This window comes from Xenopus laevis, chromosome 6S, assembly GCF_017654675.1.
Source record: "Xenopus laevis strain J_2021 chromosome 6S, Xenopus_laevis_v10.1, whole genome shotgun sequence".
NCBI classification, from domain to species: Eukaryota; Metazoa; Chordata; class Amphibia; order Anura; family Pipidae; genus Xenopus; species Xenopus laevis.
The window spans coordinates 94,514,092-94,526,422 of record NC_054382.1 but is presented as its reverse complement, the minus strand read 5'-3'; the positions used below and the strand labels follow the sequence as shown (position 1 = coordinate 94,526,422).

Below are 12,331 nucleotides of genomic sequence, written 5' to 3'. Positions count from 1 at the left end.
AAACAATATGGCCTGGGGAATTCAGTCCTGTCTTTTATCAATCTTTACTTATTTGCAGGACATATCTGAGGTTCTTTGGGCTCCTTTTACAGACATACTTAATAATACAGTAAAGTGGCGACTAACTGATGAATACTCTTGTCAACTCTATCCAACTGGTATCTTGCAAGAGGCCATATATGTTGTGATACTAGGGCTTTATCTGCCTGGAAGCAGGTGGATCCAAGGTGCCATTGCAGCACCAGGGAATAAAAGAAAAAAAAAGTGCCACTACCCAAGCCCCCTACATTAGTCCAGGGTGCCCCTCCCCAGATGGCACCCTTGAAGATAACACATGGGCTATAGTATAACTGCCAATGTCACAATTTTTTTTATATAAAAACAGCAAACATTCAGGGCTTTTCTTTAAACGAATTCAGATAGAATTAATTGTGTTTTCTCCATTCAAGTCCTCTTCACCGGTTGTTTATATTTTTTCTGCTCTGGACCAGTCCCCTCCCCAGCCTTTTTCTTTATCTGGTTGACCCATGTTTCAAGGTAAAGGAGGAAATTACATTTGAAACAGATCTTGTACTGTTTTTAAAAAAAAAGCCAAACTACCCTTGCCTGAAAAAGAATACACTAGCGAGATCATCAAATCAAATGCAATGAAGATCTCAAGTTCTTAAGAAACTGTTGCCTTAGAAACTAGAAAGACAGGGGGAAAAGGGACAAAGACCTTGCTGTTGTTTTCCAGTCTAAATACAGTTAGCCCTCAGCAGATTTTGTTTGTCTCAGCAGGCTTTTTGGCTTTGAAACAAATGCCTTTCCGGGCTTAATCTTGATCAGTTATGCAAAAAGACCAGATCTGCTTCTGCTCCCACTAGATCTAACCAGAAATGGCCAGCGAAAAAACAGAAAAGGCATCTGATTTGACTGAATGAGGAATTTTCATATATTTTCATTTAGCAGTTTCCCCTTAAGGGCAGAGACACATGGTCAGATTTGGGGAGATTAGTCGCCCAGGGACAAATCTATTTTCGGGGCGACTAATCTCCCGGAACTGCCTTCCTGCCGGCTAGAATGCAAATGGCAGGCGGGTTAGCACTCGGAGCGCTTCTTTTCTGAAGTCGCCTCACTAGGAAATTTCAGGCGATTTCGGAAAATGAAGGCAGGGAAGGCAGTTCAGGGAGATAAGTCGCCCCGAAGAAGAGGATATTTGTCGCTGGGTGAATAATCTCCCTGAATCTGACCATGTGTATCTGCCCTTAACTGCAAGAAATGCTGAAAAGGAGCCAGCACCGGTACTTTCTGTATCAGATACAGTGAACCCCGAAGATGCAATTAGCCAAAATATCACACACAAATAAAAAAATTCACACTGGGTAAACACACTGGTGTGCCCAAGCAGCCCCTACACTGCTGACCCAGGTCTGCTTCCTCCTTTAGGAACTGTGGGGCTGATTAGGCCCGGATTTGTGGATAGGCCCGATGCGCTGGAAGTACAATCATTTTTTAGGATTTTAAATTTTTTAAATTTCCTGTGCGCCAATCCCCATTGCTCCAGTCCAGATTTTGCACAAATAAAGGGAAGGCGACGAACATCAGTGGGCCTAGGGGCGCCCACTATGTAAATCCGGCCCTGGGGCTGATCCCAGCACTCCCCCAGTGATCAGGTTTGTAAGGAGTACACATAAGGTACATTGTGTGTGGCTGGAGATGGGGTTGGTGTTGCTCGCAACTGGAGTGGGAGGGCCTCAGGTAACAGCCCCAGTGGCCCTTGGACAAACCAGTCCAAAACTGCTCTAGATTATAAAATTGGAATTAAGATTTTTATAATTATTAACTTTTTCCTACATCTTCAGTATCGCTTGCTATGTTCCCTCTAAAGTGTCGCTCATGCAGTGCACACAACAAATTGTGGTGCACACAAAAGTTTTTGTGTGAAAACACATAATTTTGTATTAATTGTGATCTGAGCACACAGTTTTTCAAAACTGCAAACACAAGTTTAAAATGTGCGTACAAAAGAATTTTTTTTGCACACATAGCCAAGAAGGAATTAGAGGCAACATCAATATATATGTTTAATAAAGGTGATTTGTTTGTTATCTATTTCAATTTTTTTTTTGCCAAGCAACATTGATATATTAGCCTGGACTAAAACTAGCTATACATAGGCCAGGCTTGGCCACTTCCGACTAAAAGGGTTTATTTAAATTAACTTTTACTATGATGTAGATATGGTTGCCACCCAGCCGGTATTTTACCTGCCTAGCCAGTAAAACACCTGCCAAGGTCGGGGCCAGTATTACAAATTTACCGGCAATGTGTCTGCTGGTAAATTTGTAATACACCTAACAAAAGCCTGCCCCCATTCTGTTCAAAACTAACCTGTTTGCTGTCGGCTTCTGGCCAATTGTGTGCCATGGCTCCGCCCCCTTTGACATCACGACCCACCCAATCCAATCACACAACATGGCCCGCCCCCTTTGCCATCACAATCTGCCCTCTTTGATGTCACGGTCCGCCCTTTTGTTCCCACCCCCACCACCGGCCAGTGAAAATTTTATTAAAAGGTGGCAAACCTAGATGTAGATGATATTCTGAGACAATCTGCAATTGTTTTAATTTTCTTAATTTGAGTTTTAGCAGCTCTCCAGTTTGAAAGTTCAGTAATCTGGTTACTAGGGTCCAAAGGATCCTAATAACCATCCACTGATTTGAATAATAGATTGGAATTTGTATAGAAGCGGGCCTGAATAGAAAGATGAGTAAAATAAAGTGAAAATAACAATTAGGGGCAGATTTATTAATGTATGAATGGTAAATTTGAATTAGAATTCAAATTTTCAAAAAGATTTTTGGTCAAAACCTCACAAATTAGAATTCTAATTCACTTACTCGAATTTGAATGTGATATTTATTACACCTCAACCCTGGAAACAGTTCTACAAAACGCTCAATGAGAAAATTAATAAAATTGTAGGACTATTTTAAATTAAGAAGGAAGCTAAATAGAACCATGTAAGATTGATAATCTCCACTTAAATATTTGTCCTGGAACTCACAAAAATACAAAAGTTTGTTCACAGGGTGGATCAATTGCAAAAAAAGTGCAAGCAGAACAGTAGCATCCGCACTCAATTTACACCTTAAAAGGTTTCTCTCTTCACTATCTCCACTTTAGAGAGGTCATGAGTCAGTCTCCCGTTTAATCGGAGGGTCTGACTGCAGATTTGGCAGTTTGATAGCAAATTTGACTGGAAATTTTAGGGATCTCAAATTCCACCATTAAGGTCTCTTATCTATGTGGAGTACAGGGCTATTGTCTGTGTTAAAAAAAAAAGATCAGCTGACAGGAAGTTGGCCTGATGATGAACAGTGTTTTCCAAACACTTCCCAGTTACTGTGGGGCAAAACTATAGTGTCTCAGATATGTACATGAGCGAGGCAAACACTGAAACGTGTACGGGCAGTTTCGGGGAGATTAGTCGCCAGTTGACAATTCTCTTCTTCTTCACAGCGACTAATCTCCCCGATCTGCCTTCCCCTGCCTTCCGCTGACTTAAATGTAAATTGCCTGGGGGCAGGCACACGGAGCGCTCTTAGGGTAGGGACACACTGGGCGATTTGGGGAGATTTAGTCGCCTGGCGACTAATCGCAGCGACTTTTCTCCCCGAATGCTTCCCCTCTCTCTGCGCCTGGCTAAAATGAAAAATCGCCTGCGCTAATCACACGCAGCGATTCGTTTTCCGAAGTCGCCCGAAGTTGCCTCACGAGGAAACTTCGGGCGACTTCGGAAAACGAATCGCCGCGTGTGATTAGCGCAGGCGATTTTTCATTTTAGCCAGGTGCAGAGAGAGGGGAAGCATTCGGGGAAGATTGGTCGTGGAAAGTCGCGGCGATTAGTCGCCAGGCGACTAAATCTCCCCAAATCGCCCAGTGTGTCCCAGCCCTTAGGGTCTGGCCACACTTGCTGATTCGGGGAGATTAGTCGCCAGGCGACAAAGCTCCTCTTATCCGTGGCGACTAATCTCCCCAATCTGCCTTCCACCGGCCAAAATGTAAATCGTCTGGGGGCAGGCACACGGAATGCTTTGTTTTCCGAAGTTGCCCGCAATTGCCTCACGAGGAAACTTTGGGTCGACTTCGAAAAACGAAGCCCTCCGTGTGCCTGCCCCCAGGTGATTTACATTTTAGCCAACGGAAGGCAGGGAGATTTGTTGTCTGGCAACAAATCTCCTCGAATCTGCCCGTGTGGCCAGACCCTTATGAGGGGGATCTGGGTATTCCTTTCTGGCAAATAGTAGAAGCCAACACAGCATCAGATTGCAGACACACAGAGCAGATATTGGTGCGAAAATGTGAATATATGCATTTCCGCACTGATATCTGCTCCATGTCTGTCAGAACAGAGACACACAGGAGTGCATGAATGTTCATGGGCTTTCCTTTGCTTGAAGAAAAAAAAAAAAAAAAAAAAAAAAAAAAAAGATATCCCACAAAAAATTTAAAAGATGCATTGAAAAATATACTTATAAGGAACAGTTCTCTGCAACTTTAATCAAATTTTGAATTGCGAACCTTTGACCTTAACCCCCACCAGATCAAATCTTAATCTGTAATTCCCAAAGGCAAACAGTCTGTCACCTATTTCAGAGACTGGTAATGCGATCAGCCAAAACAGGCAGCTGCTCCTTCTTAAAAATGCTGAGGAACAGCCCAATTTGAGAATTAAGAGGGTGTCTGAGCCTAGGTGGGTGCTGGGTTGATAAAGCTAGCAGGCAGCTGAGTAATCATTACATTATGCGTTTGCACTGTCAGTAAACATATCATCCTGTAAGTGTCCCATCCCCAAAATTAGCTGGGATTCAACCAATTCTCCAGAAAAGTGCAATGCAGTAAAAAAATATTCTCTGTAACCACCACTTATTCATGACAGGCCAAAGCTAAATTCTACCTAATTTACCTATTTAATCTCATATTCACCAGTTATTTTTCAAAACATTCTAATAATTTTAAAAATGAAACAAAAAAAAGTGCAAAGAGGCAGAAAATAATAATAATTAAAAAAAATAACATCGTTAGAAAACTAGGGTGCATAACCACCTTCCCCACTGACTATTTTCAAACCCCTCTCTTGGCAGCTTTACTGACTTGTGACAGCCTCCTAAACCAGAATTTGATCAGGGCTTAATCAGATATTTATCAGGTAGGACAGTGGTCTACATTAGCCTTTGAACGCAGCCCACTCCTGATGGATCTGCCTTGGGCCAAAGAATCTGATGAACCCAATTTGGCCCACTGCTTACATTTCAAAATCATGGAACGGTGCTCTCCTTTACCAACATTCAAATCTTAACTTGATCATTGTACAAAAATGATAACACACTGGAGCGTTGGCGATATGTTTGGCACTCCCTCGTTATATTAAATATTTTTTCCCCCAGATCAGTGTTCCTGCTTGGCAAAAATTACACCAATATGGAGATGTTTCCTACTAAAAGCAGCTCCACCATTGTAGCGTACAGACTTGGTATACATGGTAAGGCCACCTACGAGTTGGGTCATATTAGGATTATGCAATTTTTGGGCCCCTGACCCAACAGTCAGATTATAAAGTAGGTTTACACAGACCAACCAGAAGAGGCAGTCTCAATCAGTGGTCCTCACTCAATGGAATAATAAAGCTTGCCCAATCAATATCTGCCTGGTTTTCAGCTAGATAAAGGTTAAGCAGGTTGATAAAAGGCACAATACATGGACCGATAAGCAGCCAGGTTAGCAGCTTTTATTGTCTACAATAGTAAAACTTGACAAATTTTCTATAGTGTGCAGCACGAGCATAGATACCCACAAGGGAATATTGGAAAATAAAGGTAATATGGCACAGAATGACAAAAATATTGGAAACTTCGGGCGACTTCGGAATACGAAGTGCCGCGTGTGCCATGCCGCAGGCGTTTTTTCATTATAGCCGGCGGAAGATAGGGGGAAGCCGTTCGGAAAATTAGTCGCCCCAAAGAAGAGCCGATTAGTCGCCAGGTGACTAAATCTCTCCGAATCGCCAGGTGTGCCCTTACCTTTAGAGTATTTGGACTTTTTTTTTTACCCTCCCCCCAGGACTTTGTTACTCATGAGCATTATTCGTTTCGACATACAACTGCATTAAACCAGTTAGCGCCCCTTTTCTCTTAAATACATCCAGAAACAGAGGACCACTGTTACAAAGAAGCTTATATATTGTTAATATAAACCATATTTATTCTATCCGACTAAACTGCTCAATATACTGACTGGTGGAGGCCGCATCCTTGTTTGTCTCCTGCTTTCCTATACCAAAACATTCTGCAGCTTTTCAAAGGTGAAACAATCTCAATAAATAGAAAAACCTGCTCAGTGCTGCTAAATCACATGAAAAGTCCACCTACATAACCAGAGAAGAAGTGTTACGAGATATGGTTTTTGTGGTTACAAACACATATGTATCTGAATTAACCTAGACTAGTTTACAAAAAAACATAATAGTCCACTCAGGGAGAGGACCATATTTTAGTTTCCAAGCCCTGAATAATATATCAGTAAGGGTAAGGCATGGGGATAAAAATCACTGATTGAACAGCAAGTAGGATGTTCAATGATTCTCTTATCAGGTCAAGGACAAACTCCATTGTTAAGTGAAAGATAAGAGTAAAAACGTATTTGCTTTTTCCACAACAGTTCAGATAATTATCCTCTCCTATTTTATCAGAAACAAATGTACTGAATAAGCGATCCATTATTCCAATTTTGATAACAAAGCTGGTTCCTATTCCCTGCTGACCTTTAGGGCAGGGGCACACGGGCAGATTCGGGGAGATTTAGTCGCCTGACGACAATCTCCCCGAACTGTCTTCCCCCCTGCTATAATGAGAAAACACCAGTGCAATGGCACTCGCGGCGCTTCGATTTCCGAAGTTGCCTCGCGAGGAAACTTCATGCGACATCGGAAATTGAAGCGCCGCGAGTGCATCATAATACATCATAGACGCAAAGATCTGATCGTACGAATCGAGGATTCGTATGATTTTCGGACCGTTTGTGGAGAGTCCCGACATTTTACGTCCGCCGGAGATCGATCGTTTAGTTAGTGGCAGGTCGTGAGATGGGAAAGTCCGATCTTACGATCGGAACTTTGCGTCTATGGCCAGCTTTAAGGTGGCCATGCACAGGCATACTTTTATCGTTCTGCAATGAACGTTCGTATCGTTAAACGATCGTTTGACGATTATTTTACCATATGATATGCCATCCACAGAGAACGATCATATGAACAGATATAACCGTTGTTCAACAAACGAGGAGTGGTGCTAGCATTGTGTCACTGTCTGTACTATATAGTCAGTTTCTCCTTCCCTGCTCTATGCAGACATATGGATTTATATCTTGCTATGGCATAATAAACTTCTTTCACATATGAGGTGATAGGGTGATATTCCTGCAGTCAGCACCAATTTATTTCTTTACATAGTTCATATGGTTACAAATGAAGTTTTGGCAAAGAACATTCGGGTCCTTCCATATATGTTCGTTGGCTTGTGCTACAATCCTGACATGCGCAAAGATGGATTTTATCCCTGAACAACTAAAATTTTGAAACTCATCTGATCAATTTTGCGAATGATAATGTTGAGACGATCGTTCTTACACCATCAACTATCCGATAACTTACCGATATTATTGGAACGTTCTGAAATCAGTAGTTTCGAAGTAAAAAAATCTTCCCGTGTATGGCCACCCTTAGGGTGGCCATACATAACAGACGAGGTTGCCAAACAAGCAGTCTTTCCCCCAATATGCCAACCTGAGGAGGAATATTTTGTGCTTTAATCCAGTATTTGACCCTATGTCCAAACGTTTGGATTACAATTGTGAGAATACAAGCTGTTGGAGCGAGTACTTCATCAAATAACCAATGCAGTCCCATTGGAAAACCTGCCCAATCCAATAATGATGTCATTTTAGGTACAGACACACATGGCTGATTTCAGCGAAGAAACACAAAAGTTTCCATTATTGCACAGAAATCAGCAGCTTGTGCTTTCACCCGTACCACTACAACTAGGCAAGGCAGGAGAATAGACTAATGCCTGCATAGGGGCTGATTTTTGGCCTGCGTATTGCAGCAGGCTGATTTTAGCCTCCATGCGGCCACAACAAAGGCACATCAAGTGATTTTAATCATTTACTACCCCATGCTGGTACTCCTGTTATCAGAAAACTGCCCTGCCTGAATTTCTTCTCAGCAAGCACCATGGAACAATCCTCTAATTCCCCTTCTACTTCAACAAATGCTTAGTAAAGTGAAAAAGCAGGCTTTATATTTTTTATTCTTAAACATTTGGCTGTTCATTTGGATGTGCACCCCAATGAAGTGGTGCATAAATGTTTGCAGCCCCTTCTCCTTTAAAATATATTTGGTAGATTTTTGGCATGGCTCTCCAAATTACAGGAAAATTAGAAAGCCTCAAATCCCAAGAATTCCCGATGATAGCTTCTGTATCCCTATAAATAAAACCCTTTTATTTTAATTATAGTTTTGCCTTTACATCCTCTAAGCATCTCACTTAAAGCAATATACTTGAAACTTCTCTTCAGTGCTGATGCAAATAACAAATAAGGCTTCTAAATCCATCCAAAGATAAAACTGTAATTACATTTCAATAAACCACAAGGCCAGTAATAACCATAAGGGCTTTAAAAATGTGCCTGTAAAGATCAGGGATCAGGCGCACAATATACTGAGAAGTCAGCAGAAATATTTAACAACATATTGATTTACTGGCTTTTATTTATATGTTTTTGACAAGTAAACACGCATTATCACGTGGCTGTCAGTTGGCTGTCAGCCTCTTGCCAAACTTAATTTTGCACTCTCCTAAGTTTAGTTTTAAAGCATTCAGTCTCAGAGGAGCATTGTATTCAATTAAAGGGACCAGTACTGACATAGGTGCATGCAAACGGCAAACGCAGGTTAAACGCAGCATGTTGCTTTCCATCTGCTTTTGGTACTTACATGCGCCTATCTCAGTATATCCCCATAAGGAGGAGTTGGCTGCTGATCGTCCTGCACTCCCTTACGGCTGAACGCTTTAAAACTAAACACAGGTTTAAGTACTGATGTGTACAAGACCTTTATGTACAGGAGGGGCATGGGAGGGTAGGCTTCCTTATTTAGCCTATTTAAGTTGGCCATATACATGCAGATTTAATTTTTTGTGCGACAAACAACCGTTTGTTTCAGTCTAGAGATCTACGATTAACCATTCAGAATGAATAATTAGGAAAAATAAAGCAGTCGATGTCCTCTGCACTCAACCCGTTATCAATATATTTAGGACATTGAGACATTTTGTGCTTAAGCTAAAGGGTAAGGCATTTTTAGTAGCTTAAGGCAAAAAATGTCTCAATGTCCTAAATATATTGATAACGGGTTGAGTGCAGAGGACCTCTTGTATTTGTTGACAGATAGTAGTGACAGTCACCCATTGATATCAATACATGCAGAGATCTTATCAGTAGCCGATATAAATCTTTTAACCTGTCCGATTAACGAAACGTCCAATTGCCAAGGTATGAAAAATATCAGGACACTCCACACCCGATATGAAAATAGTATCTTCCTTTTGTATGACTGCATCTTTGCATCTATGTGAAGCTTAAAGGAGAACTGAACCCTAAAAATGAATATGGATAAAAATGCCATATTTTATGTACTGAACTTATTGCATCAGCCTCAAGTTTCAGCTTCTTAATAGCAACAATAATACATGAGTTCAAACTTGTCAAAGGGGGTCACCATCTTGGAAAGTCTCTGCGACACTCACATGCTCAATGGGCTCTGAGTAGTTGTTGAAAAGCTGATCTTAGGGGTCTTAGTAAATTATAAAGCAGACAATGAGGTTGGCCTTTAATATAAGCTGATGCTACAAGGCTGATTATTAAATTCTGATGCTAATTGGTTTCTGTGCTGCCATGTAGTAAGCATCTGTATTAATTACTAATCAGCCTTATATTGTGACATATATATTGCGAGTGGGTCCCTAAACTCAGTAAGTGACAGCAGCACAGAGTATGTGCAGTGAATCAGCAGAAAATAAGATGGGAAATGGGAGCTACTGGGGCATCTTTGGAGACGCAGATCTTCCCTGCTAAAGGGCTGTGGTTGCCTTGGGCTGGTACAGAAGCCCAAAACATAATGTACAATATTTTCTAGCCTACTTCTTTAGTTAAGCTTTAGTTCTCCTTTAAATCAAGAGAAGATCCAGTATTATAAACACTCATTAGAAAATACCTGAGCCCTGTGTCCCTATAGTTTGGCTTTTATTTGAATTAAAAATCAACATAATCTGCAGAACTGTGGGTAAGAAAAAGGCGAAACCATGAAACTAAATTAAGTCAAAGCAAGTGCAATCTAGAGAATACAATGTAATGCCAGAACAATACCTCTGAATACTAGAGACTTGTGCCCTATTAGGTGTTAACTAGAAAATCATTGGCACTAAAATCTTCACGAAAAACACCAGTGCCTGGGTTATTTGGGATGCCAAGTGCAGTAAATGTCTTTAAAAAAAGTGCAAACCCCTTTGTAAATTAGAAATGTGGCTCTGCTGATCTCCGGGTGTGACTGAACTTCAGCTACCCAAGACCCCAACAGTGGATGTCAGTTGTAGTACAACAACAGCTGGAGGCACAGGAGGACTGGACAGACCCTTTTGCTTTGATTGTTGGGGCTCTTACACACGGCCGTTCCAACCTGCGCTCCCCTGCGTTCCGTTTTTTGGCGTTCAGCCGCAGGGGAGCGCAGGAATAGACGCAAGTAATGATTTGAAATGGGGCTGTACTCACGAAGGCGCGTGTAGGCGCCGAACGCAGGAAAAATGCAGCATGTTGCGTCTGAACCTGCGTTCGGCGCCTACACGCGCCTTCGTGAGTACAGCCCCATTTCAAATCATTACTTGCGTCTATTCCTGCGCTCCCCTGCGGCTGAACGCCAAAAAACGGAACGCAGGGGAGCGCAGGTTGGAACGGCCGTGTGTAAGAGCCCTAAGTGTTTGCAAAACAATAGCAGAGCATTTAATTAAGCACCTACTGAAACAAACCAGGGGGTGCAACTCATTGCATAGACATTTGGCCAATGTTCCCTCACCTTTTCTCACCTCTGACATCAATAGCAATTAAGTGGAGTTGGGCTCTGATGATAATTAAGCCATCAAGGCATTATGAGGAAGACTTTGCCCAATACACATATTGCAGCAACTGCTGGACACCATATGTAATGTACTTTTAAGGCATTAACATATCCTATTTGAACAAAACAAAGGGTATCAATTCTACTGAAAGGTCAGCTAATTATGCAAAACCTTTTTCATTTAAATTGAGCACATGTCCTTAAAACTGAATCCATTTTTGTGCACATAGCCTTTATGGAAGGTTTGCCCAATTAGCAGTTACAACTATAACTTCCAGTCTGCCGCGTGATTGTGTATGTGATTGTGTATGTGTGTGTCTGAGTATGTGTGTCTGAGTGTGATTGTGTGTGTAGTGTGTCTGTATGTCTGTGTGTGTATGTTTGTATGTGTGTGTGGGGGGGTCTGAGTGTTGTAGTTGAGAGCTGCTTTATGTAGTATATAATTAAAAAGAGCATGAATATAAAATAAATGACACTATATCACTAGAATGGAATGATAATAATATACATGACAGTTTATGTGTGTATACCCTTTTACCTGCTAATAATGGCCAGGTCCCTGCAGATGAAATAAGACAGTCTGGGCTGATCTGGATCTGACTCCTCCACTTTCCAAAATTCTCCCCACTCTCTCCCGTTAGTCCTGATATCAGCCAGGCTTCTATATCCTACTAGATTCTCTCACGGCAACTACACGGGACAGACCGTGGGATAGACCATACACCGCCGTGTCCCCGCTATACCTCCAATTGCAGCAATCCCGTTCCCCGAGTACCACACTCCCTAAACTGACAGTTTCTGATCGCTGCCCTTCTACTGGGAGCAGTTGGTGCCACACTCCTCCTCCTGGGAGGAACAATGTTCTGCACTTGGAGTCAGGACTGCAGGGTCCTAATGCTGACATAACTTCATACTGTGGCAATGCTGGCTCCTTGGCATAGATAGGGGGTGCTTCACTGGGACATTTATCTGTTTATTGGTATTCTTGGGTGAGAGCCAAGGCCAGATTTAAAGATAGGGCTCAACAGCAATGTCCAATCTGTAGCCCTCCAGCCCACTGAAACTCCCAGTTTTTGGTTATGAGTAAAGCTGGCGATAGATGCACAGATATAATCACG

At 41.9% G+C, this 12,331-nt stretch overlaps 1 protein-coding gene across 4 annotated transcripts in view; it reads right to left on the bottom strand.

Annotated features, from left to right (window-relative positions):
- The window catches only part of LOC108695263 (GREB1-like protein), a 78,031-nt gene extending 66,000 nt beyond the window's left edge, over positions 1-12,031 (bottom strand). For all 4 annotated transcript variants that reach the window (XM_041567842.1, XM_041567843.1, XM_041567841.1 and 1 more), the window contains exon 1: positions 11,752-12,031. The gene's annotated coding sequence lies outside the window, so the exon portion shown is untranslated. The remainder of the gene's footprint in view (positions 1-11,751) is intronic.
- Positions 12,032-12,331: the final 300 nt, after the last annotated feature.